At 31.7% G+C, this 11,525-nt stretch overlaps 1 pseudogene; it reads left to right on the forward strand.

Annotated features, from left to right (window-relative positions):
- The first annotated feature begins 5,656 nt into the window (after nt 1-5,656).
- LOC145626812 (NDR1/HIN1-like protein 6 pseudogene) lies at nt 5,657-6,729 on the forward strand (annotated as a pseudogene).
- The last annotated feature ends 4,796 nt before the right edge of the window (nt 6,730-11,525 follow it).

Genomic DNA, 11,525 nt, shown 5'->3' on the forward strand with positions numbered 1-11,525 from the left:
CCCAAAAAAAGCACATGCAAACATACAATTATGCCAGTGATTGTTTGTCAACAAATGAAGCATATATAAGATTATACCGGTTGGTTCTGTATGTTGAATCAAAGACAAGAACATCTCCATATATTCTATAGTCTTCTAGCATCATCGAATCTCTCCAAAGGATATTGAAAATTCTTCATTGGAAATTCTTCTTTCATTGTCAAATTTCATTCTAAAAAAGAAGTTTGGATCCTCTGATTGTTCTTGATTTAAAAGGTTCACTAAAGTTTGAGCATCTTCAGCCTCAATTTGCTCCATTTTTAACCTTAAATAGAAATTTAGGTGATCTACAACACTGTGCCCTATATTATGTTCTACTTCGGCTTCAGTAGCCATGGTAACTGTCAAACCTGAAGATTTCATTGTTTTGATTGCTTCGCCTTTTTCTTTTGTCATTTTTCTTTAAGAACGACGATGCAGATAATGCCATTTTGACCTTGTTAGCTTGTGACTATGTTGTATTACATGTGACACCACCTCAAACTGTCCTTCTTTATTAAGTTTTGTTATTATGCTTGTCTTACAATCAGATTGTGTGATTCCTACTTGTCTTTGCTTTCTTGCTTTCACATGTACATTCTCTTCATCAATCATTTCAACCAATTTTGTTTTCTTGTGTCTCGAAATTTCTCTTTCCTTAAGTAGAACACACATAATATTTTTCACTTACTATCTTTGTGTGTGTGATGTATCTAGTTGTATGTTTTCTTATTGAAAAACCGAGTATAGCAGCATGCTTTTCATACAATTCCAAGATTTCTTCAAAAGTTTGTCTTACCACACTAACAAATGATCCTCTAAGATCTAACAAGAAACATTAATTGGATTTGCATATGTGATTTAACACAGTCATATCATATAAGCAGTAGCAACATATCATGATGTTTAGAGAAATACTATGTTTTATATGGGTTACTTTTATGCATAAAATGGATAACATCTACGCATAAAAGGGGTAACGTTATATTACAAAAAGGGTAACATGTGAGTGTATAAAAGGGTCACCTATATGCATAAAAAGGTTCACTTTTGCATAGTAATTACAAGGTTGATTGTACGTTTTATAACAAAAAGGTAACATGTGAGTTTACAAAAGGGTAGCATTTATGTGTACAAAGGGTCACCTTTATGCATAAAAAGGGTAACATTTGTGCAAAATTCAGCACATTAACTTCAAAATTCAGTTTCGTTCCAATTAGAAGGTTGATTGTATCGAAATTACCTTCAGTTTCATTTGATTTGGACATTTGTGCTAAATTTAAATCAATTAACTTACGAGGAACCACTTGATTTTCTGCCTCTTTTGCATTGTCAATTTGATTACCTCTAGTGTCCTGATTCGTGCTTATACTTTCTCTATCCCCGTTCATTAATGACGCTTCTCCGTGTTCATCATCAATTCGAGTAGTTTCTATGTTATCATCTACAAAATTTGTTGTTTCATCTTCTATTATTGTGCGATTTACGTCGAAATTACCTAACAATGGTGTTTGAATTTGCCTCTATTGTTGTTGAAAATCGTGGATCAAATTACTGTAATTTGATGAATTAAAGTTTGTCGACGATTCCTCCATTGATGATCAAATCCCTAAGGTAATCAATTTTGCGTTTACTGTCTGTGCTTTATCAGTTTCTCTCTCCTCCATTGTTGCTCTGCGATTACTAAAATTAAGGGAAGAATGTTCTCAGTTTTTCGCGTCGTTTTATATGAATTTTTTTTTAAAAAAAATAAATTGGCACGTGTGGCGGCGCCCGATTTATAATAAATTATTGTAAACCGGGGGTTTGAAATTTTTTTGAGTATTTAAATAGAAGTTATTTCAAGTTGCTTAGAAGGTAAGATTTTCTATATTCATGATTGTGTAGCGTGGAACATGATATTATAATACCTTCCAGGTGAGAAATATATACACGCTTTTTGAATATGTCGGCTTTTCAGCATTTACAAAACTACTACGTATAATATTCTTTATCACTCCCTGCAATCATAGTACAAGGATGATGAAGCTAAGATTGAATTTGAATTCTAAGATAGGACTTTTTTTTTTTTTTTTTTTTTTTTTTTTTTTTTTTTAATATTATTTTTTAAAAAAAAAAAATTGAAACAAAGAGATCTGGTCTGATTTTGTTATGTTTTTATCTGAACTTTTCTGATCTAGTTTGATCTTATTAGATTTAATAATTTGACTAAACTGTGACCGTATTTTAATATTAATTTATAAAGAAAAACATTATCAAAATGGATTTTATTAGATTCATCTCATTATAAACTTTCCAAATATGTAATTTTTCATAATTTTTTAAATACGCAATCAACCATATTTAACTATAAGTAAGTGATAGTTAAAAATTCTTATCTAAATTGATCTGAATTTTTTCTAGTATGATCTGATTTGATATAAATTTATTAAGGAATAAGTAATGAATACCAGAAACAAGTTGAAGAGAACATGTCCAAAGTCTCGTGGTAGGTCTTTGCGATGACGTACAATTGTACATGTTATTTAGAAATACGAAGAACCCAAACCTAACTCGGTAAAAACAAATTTTTTCGAAACAATATTATGTCTATCTTAATATGTTTGGTGTTGAAACAGGTTATAAGACAAATAAAAGTAACGTCTTTTCATAATAAACAAAAGAAATTTTTTGAAAAACAAATTTTTTCTTGTTCTTCTTTATTTCTTTTTTTTTTCTCTAATTTTTTTAATTCTCTGAGTTGATTTTGGGAAAAAAGCGAAAAGCAAAAACGAATTCTGAAATTTGGTGGCAAAAGAAATCAATTTTGTTGCTCATGAAGTGTATTATCGTTTTAGCTTGAATCTAGGATTTGAAATTTTTTGTTTTCCCAAACAAGTTTTTGGAATTTGAAATTCCAAATTTGAAATTCTTAATTTGCCAAACATGAAACTTGGAATTGAATTCTAGAAATTGAAATTCTGGAATATAATTGAAATCAGTGATTTCAAATGAAATGTGAGTATCCAAACACAACCTTAATGGATTTGTAACGAGAAATATTGTTGTCCTTTTGGATTATCACTTTTGGTTGCTGGAGAATATGATTAATTTTTTTTGTATATATCTTGTTAATATCTTTTGTGTATTAATGTTAACCCTATATTCTTATAGATTAGGTTGTAATCCATATATATATTGTGTAATGAGAACATCCTAACAATGGAAAATTACACAGACTTACATGGTATCAGAGCCTAATAAGAATTTTTTTTTTCACTTATAATAAAGGACTAACTCAACCAAAAATGTAAGCTTATAATTGAGGCCCTGGATTGGTTGATATAATATACCACGCTCCTTATATGAGAACACTTAGGGTTTGAAATGTGGATACAATATGGACCTTTTGCATCCTCAATTACCTTTTCTTATAATCAATGTATAAGTTAATAAATCTTACTATAAAGATTCATTGGTGATTTCAAAGGTTCAACTTTTGATATTTTGAATGGAGGACATATAAGGTATGATTATAAAACAAAGCTTTGGAGCTAATAGAGTTGTGATTTGTGAAATACTTGTAATTCAACAAGTTAGAGATTGAGAAATCCTATCTATTCATTGTAAATGAAGGGTCAATATTACACTATTTAGTATTTACTCTACTTCGTTCAAGTGTTAGGAAAAAGTTTCAGTAATACTTCTCTCTCTTTTGCCTTGTCATACTCTCCTTTCATCCATCAACAACATTACTACCTAGGACACCTTGCAAGCACCCACACATTTATGTGTACATTGGATCAATGAAGGGAGTAGGATGGAAATAAAGTCGGATCATAGAATCATAAGATCCTACAAAATTGATAAAAAAAAATAATAAAAAGGCGGCTACATAATTAGATACATAATTGTTAATTTATAAAAATGCTTAATTCTATAGTTTAAGGGTCTCTTCACATTTACTGAACTATGTTGAGCTGAACTGAACTGAACTAGTTGGAGCTGAACTGAACTGAACTTAGGTGAAATAAAAATTTTATGAGAGAGGGAAATTAGGAGTTGAATTGAACTAAATTGAACTAATTAGAGTTGAATTAAACTGAACTGAAATGGACGAACTGAAGTAAAATTAAGTAAATGTGAATAGGTCCTAAGTAATTGGATAGTAATTTTTCTAGCTTAGAAAAAGTCTGATTGCTATACGCTAATTTTAAAAAGTAGGATCAGACGATCATGACCAATCATACACGATTATGTCGAATCCTATACTATTCAATAATAATCCAAGTGAAAAATAGGATCATACGCTCCTACATTGATCCTGTACGATCCTACAACGATCTTGCATGCTCTGCGATCTACATCATATCTGAATCGTTTGCAACCACAATCAACAAAACACATTTGCTCAGTATCGTGTTTCCCAATAATACGGCCACAACTAGGCCCACCCAATAGACACAGAAGTGTGTTGTGTTATATATTTTTTTTGGATTGTGCTAACCCATTTAGTTCTATCATTAACTTATTTAGATTAAGACATCATTTGATTATAAAAACTAACCTAAAGTACCAACAAAAACTTTTGTATACACCCGGTTTACACTAATATTACTGTACATCGAGCAGTATAAGGGTAACTTTTACCTAATTTTAGGGTGACTTTTTGCCTTTTTTGGGTAACTTTAAACATAATACAATTTTTATATATATAGACAATAAGAAAAGTTTTATAATGGTAATTTAATTATATTCAATCACTAATAATTGATTTTTAGTCATTTAAAATATGATTCTTTATTAATAATTTTTTTTGTATTGGATTACTTTTATGCATATTAGGGTAACTTTTATTTATTTCAGGGGTAACTTTTGATCAAATTAGTCTATCTTTATAGTGGATGTACAAAAATTATTGTACACCCGATTTTTTTAAAAGTTTGTGAAGTACCAAAGTGTCGAATCTTCCCTAGAGCAGAGCATATTTCACCCTAGCAAAGCTGATCAGATTTCAGGACAGAGTAGAGCAGTGCAGAGCAGAGCAGTGCAGAGCAGAGCATAATAGCTCAAAAGAATAGGGCCTACATTCAGTATATATGGCCATCACCCAATCACCATAGCCAATCACCATAGCCGAAAGCGTAAAACCATAACTAGGAGGTCATGCCTTGCGATTTTAGTCAGTTTATTAATGGCAAATCTTAAATCCTAAAACTCCAAATAGGAGACAAGGTCATGCTTTCCAAAATTATGTACACGTTTTAACCTTTGATGGACCTTACCACAAGCAACAAAACACAATTAATTAATACGAGTATGACTAAATCTGGTTATCTGTTCACTTTCTATTATCTTCAATCAAATTATTTTATCAAAATTATCATAAATTCAATGCATTTCACTTTGACAACAACAAAATACATCAAAAAATAATTAGACAACTTGACAAAGATTAGATATAAAAACAATTTCCCCCCTCATCTTTGACCATTGTAGCTGCCATATATTAAACCAATTAACAAATCACAAAAGTGAAAAGTTCTTAATTTCTTACAAATATGAAAAGGAAAAAGAATTACAAGTATATGTATATCTAGAAACAAATAGGGACACGTTATTAAATCACCTAAACCACTCAAAGTCAATAAAACGAAACTTCAACGTACCCAATTCCTGACTTTCTATACTCCTATAATATCCTTTATATTTCCCTCTTTATAACAAAAGTCACAATTACATTCAAAAACATCTATCTTATTCAAAAAGTCTCAACACAACCGCCCAAACAAGATGTCTACCGATCACCAAAGGATCCACCCGGCACCGGACGTGGAAACGCCACCACCATCATCCGCGCCGTTGATCCCACCCAATACACTCAAGTCCGATAGCACTGGTCGCGAACACTACCCTCCTTTACCACATCGAGCCGGCCCTCCACCCGCCTACCCCATACCACCACCACCATACAAACGTAGAAAAAGAAGTTGTTGCTGCCGTGCATTTTGTTGCATATTTTGTACACTACTTGTTCTAATCGTCGCTATCGGTGCTACAATAGGTATACTCTTCCTCATATTTCGCCCTAAAATCCCTGATTATTCCATCGACACCCTTAAAGTCACACAATTTTCCCCTAACAACAACAACTCTATATCCGCCACCTTCGTCGTAAACATAACCGCTCACAACCCTAACAAACGCATAGGTATTTATTACCTAGGTGGGTCTAGTCTTACTGCTTGGTACAAAGACATTCAACTTTGTCAAGGGTCATTGCCTAAGTTTTACCAAGGCCACCGTAACACCACCAATCTCGACGTCTCGTTATCTGGTACCGTTAACGATGCGTCGGGGTTAAGCTCTACATTGCAACAACAACAGCAAGAAACTGGAAATATTCCCTTGGTTTTAAGGGCTAAGGTTCCTGTGAAGATTAAGTTGGGAAAGTTGAAGTTGATGAAAATGAGGTTTAGGGTTACGTGTCACTTAAGTATTGATAAATTAGCTGATCAAGCTGAAATTCGAATTGGTAGTAGCAGCTGCAAATTTAGACTCAAACGTATTTTTTGATTTTTTTTTTTTTTGGAAATTCATTCTGTTCATTTCCATTTCACATTTTTACATGATTTTGATATATTTTTTGTTGCTGTTTATTATACTATTTGTTATATTACTAGTATTAGATATTTTAAATAAAGATTTGGAGGATCATTTGTGGATCTTCCAAGGCATATAGATTATTATTGTATATGAGCGAGCTACATGTACATGTTACATCGACTTTTGATGGATATGCTATATTACATACTATACAACGAATAAGAATGTTGTACATTTATTTATTATTACGAGTAGGATTTTATTTACTTTTGCTTTCATGAGTATATGACGTTCCAACTAGATCAATTAAGTAATTTAAGCTGACATACAATGTGTACTTTATCACATTTTCACGAAGCTTTATGAAATTCACAATTAAAATATATATATATAAATAAATAAAAAAAAAAGGAATTTTTTTTTTTAAAAAAGGTTGTGATGACTGCTAATTTAATTCACCTCTTCATGAGTACCTGAAGTGAATTGACATGTATTGCCATAGGCAGTTATCAAGTGTATTAATTGATTAGGTCAACAACGTGAATTGTTCAAAACAAATACACGTTTAAGAATAAATAAGAGATATAATTGTATACGTAATAATTATAAACTAGTTTTAGGCCCGGGCGATGTATCCGGTTATTTTTTGTATATAAAAAATTCTATTAAATTAAAGTAAAATTTATTGGTTGTTTTATAATTTTAAAAAATCATTTGTTTTTTTTTGTAAAATATTATTGAACAATATCAAAATTCATTATATAGTATGCAGTAACCCTTTTTTTTTTTTTTTTTTTTTTTTTTTTTTTTTGGTTGACGGGAGTAACCTAACTTTTATACTTCATATTAGTTTGTTTTATTTGTTAAAGGAATTTGTATCTACCATTATAAATTTCTTCAAAGTAAACACATGTTGTGGTTTTGAAATTACTATGTATTTTTGTGTTACATATTTTTAATACGTATAGTAGTACATATAACATTTATGAATTATGAATGAGTAAACGAAAGAATGAGATTATATTGAAATCAATTTTTTTTTGTGAGGAAACATTTATGATCGATTTTAATATGACATGAGTCACATGACCCCACATAATTTATTAAGTCATGACGACACGTGACAAAAATTATGACACGTGGCATGATTACAATTCTTGCCATGGGTTTTAATATATATACATATTTTTCTTATTAATAATGTAAAGTTGTTAATAACTAGTTTTACTATTAAGAAATTGCATAATCCTTTTAAGACTGGTTGTTCTTATATAAGGATTTGGTAATAAAGGTCCTTAGAAATTAAACATTGTTGTTTTTAAATGTGGTCAAAAAGGGGTTTCAAAAAAAAAAAAAATATAGGTACAGGAATTAAGTTTAAACAATAAATTTAATAAGCACACATAGAGGCATTATAATATACAGTCTAGTCCTTTTTATTTTTATTTTAAAAAAATAATATAAATAAATAAATAAATTCGACAACAAGTAAACAAGAGGATCCGAGTCAGAAAGGCCAATCTTCTGGCTTTCTTCACAGCCTATAAGAAACAAAAAAGAACAATCTTCTGGCTGTAGTTGCTAAATCATGGGCTACAATGCTACATGGAATTGAGGTGTTTGGGTCCAATTTACTCCGATTGGGCCGATTCACAAATGATTCAATCATAAAGCCCAATGCTAAGGTTCAACTCTCCAAATCGAGCTAAGTCAGTCAAAGGCTCTGTCAACATGGCAAGCTCGTTTGACCCAAGGCCCATTTGTCTATCAAAGTAAAGGTATAAAAGCCTTCACTCTCCTCTCTATCTACATTCATTCACCCAAAGTCTTAAGCGATTAATACTCTTGTATAATTTTCTCTCTCTAAACCTTGTATTGACTTTAGCATCAGAGGGGCCTTCCTCGGCAAAACCCCCGAGGCTAGATTACATGTGTTAGTTGTGCAGGAAATCCTCAGCCTAATCATTACTTAGACCAAGAATAGTGTTCAGCCCACAGGAAATGACCTGTCCGAAGGTCCCATTGTTTTTACCCGAAACACGGGGTATTAATAAGTGCTCCATTTCTCCACGACACATATGCCAATACAAATATTTGACCAACAATATCTTTAATTATTAATAAATATATATTTTAAAAAAATAAAAATTAATAATCTATTTATTATGTGATAATTCCAAGAAATACTCACAAGACTATATTTTTCTTATATATATATATATATATATATATATATATATATATATATACAAACATTAGTCAAAGTAGGTCAAATACCCAATAATGCAGAAAATGTTAATAGAACACTTGTTAACAAACGAAGGAGCTGCGTAACAAAGTTTATTTATAAATAGGTGAATAGTTACATATCAAAAGAATATGTAGTAAATTGTTCTAAACTTCAATCTTCGCCCTTTCAGAGTAATAATTATTTTTAGTGAACTTAATTGGGGTCATGTTCTCTTGAGCTTTGAAAATAATACGGAATATTCAACAAATATTATTTCAGTTTAGTAAAAAAAAAAAATAGATTTAATTACTCTGTATTAAAAATCTGTAATTTTAATGAACAAAAATAAATAGAATCTGTAAAAAAAAAATTAAATAATAATAATAATAATAATAATAATAATAATAATAATAATAATAATAATAATAATAATACAACAAAAATAATTTCAGTTAAATAAAAATAATTTCATTTTATGAGCAATAGCTAGCTAACCATTCCAATCACCTTTATCACCAAGAAATGACATTCTCCGATCGTTCATATGTAGTATAAGATTCAACAGATTGTAACAGCAAAATAAAAAAGTCTAAATACCCTTAAGCTATGTTTCAAAACAATCTTCCCTTAAAAAAAAATTAAAAAAAGGAAAGAAAAAATGTTTCAAAACAATCTATTCCTTGTTTTGTTTGCAGCCATGAGTATAGTTGTGCACTAGTGCCTTTATTGTTGTGTGCACCATTCGCCACTGGTGGACCGTAGAAGATACTCCATCCATCAATCCCTCCATTCTATATATATTAATGGCAAAATTGTATATAATATTTTCCCCCATTATTCTTTTTTTCCCTATGTTTTTCACTTCCTCTTTTTCCTCCCTGATCATCATCACTCTTCCCCATTATCTTTTTTCTCAAAGTTTTAAAAAAAAAAACAAAAAAAAAATCCCCATTTCTCTCTCGCTCTCTCTCCTCCCTGTCCTTGTCCCTTTTCTCCTCTTTAATTATCTCTTCTCCCACCTTTTTTCTCCTTCATATTTCAAAAGGATCTTCATGACTATAATAAAAATATATGTCATGGACAATACATAAAAGAATACACGAGATTATATCCAAGAGTAAGATTAACTATACATAAATTCGAAGCTATATGTGCATTTTTTATGTAAAAAATGTGCATAATTTACAAATGTGCATAGTTAATAGAAGTCATCAAAGCCTCTGTGCTAATAATACATATTTTAATCCAATCCAAGTAGTAAACGTTGGAAATCCAATCCTTATTAATGGGTTTGCAATTTTCTTATAACTACATTTACTTTCTTATTAGAAGTTAGATTTGAGCTTTAATGGAGGAGAAAGAAAGAGATTGTTTTGGTGATGAGGAAAATGAAAGGAAAAACAAATGTGCATAATTTTTTATTTAAAAGCATAAATTTTGTACTAAATGTGCATAATTTTTGTACTAAATGTGCATAATTTTTGTGATGAATGTGCATTTTGCGCAAGTAAAAATCGAATGTGCATAAATTTGAAATTAAATGTGCATAAATTTGTACTAAACATGCATATTTTTTGCACCGGATGTGCATTTTCTATAGGTTAAATGTGAAGCATTGGATTCATTTGTACGGTCAAGATTCCTTTTCATTTTCTCGAGAGGTAGCTCGGTAGTTTCGGAAGCATATGGAGTTGCGACGAAATTGGAGCTATAGCTCCTATGCGAGTGAGCTATAGCTCACGAAGACAGATTGGTTCGACTAGGCCGAGTGATAGCTCGCTCAGTAGCTCGCGTGGTAGCTCGTGAAGGTCGAAGGTGAGATAGGGGCCGAGAGATAGCTTGCTCGACCATGAGCGATAGCTCGACTGGGGTCCAAGCGATAGCTCGCTCGATGGTGAGCGAGAGCTCTCCGCTTGTGCACGGTGGAACCCACACGATTTATTAGGGTTTTATGGGCCGTTTTTATGCACTTATCTATCTTATTTGGGGAAGCTATATATATTCCTATTTAGGGTTTATTCATAGCTTAGTCTATTATCAATCTGTAATCTGGAATTTTCTCAAGATCAATAAAGCTTTTCTCTCGCCTGCCCGCGGACGTAGCCAACACATTGTTGGTGAACCACGTAAATCTGTGTGTGCTATTTATTTGTTTTGCATTCATTAATTTGTTCTTTCTCACATCCGTTATAACAATTGGTATCAGAGCTTAGGTTCGGTTTGAGTGGGAGAGATTTCTGGTATGAATGTGAAAATTGATAAATTCACGGGGAGGAATAGTTTTAGTTTATGGCAGATCAAGATGCGAGTGTTGTTGAAACAACAAGGGTTATGGGAACCATTGGCAAAGAAGTCATTGGATGGCGCTGAGACACCATCGACAAAGAAGTCACCGGGTCCGGATACCGCTGAGATGGCCATTCTGGAGGAGAAGGCACATTCTACGATCATGTTGTGTCTTGCAGACGATATCATTACCGAGGTTGCGGAGGAGGAAACTGCACCAGGTCTGTGGTTGAAATTGGAGAGTTTTTACATGACAAAGTCTCTAACAAACAAGTTGCTATTGAAGCAACGTCTGTTCAGTCTGCGAATGAATGAAGGTACACCTCTTAGAGATCACCTAGATCAATTAAATACGATTTTGCTAGATTTACGTAATATTGATGTTAAGGTTGATGATGAGGATGCT

Source organism: Chenopodium album, chromosome 4, assembly GCF_948465745.1.
Source record: "Chenopodium album chromosome 4, dcCheAlbu1.1, whole genome shotgun sequence".
Classification (NCBI taxonomy): domain Eukaryota; kingdom Viridiplantae; phylum Streptophyta; class Magnoliopsida; order Caryophyllales; family Amaranthaceae; genus Chenopodium; species Chenopodium album.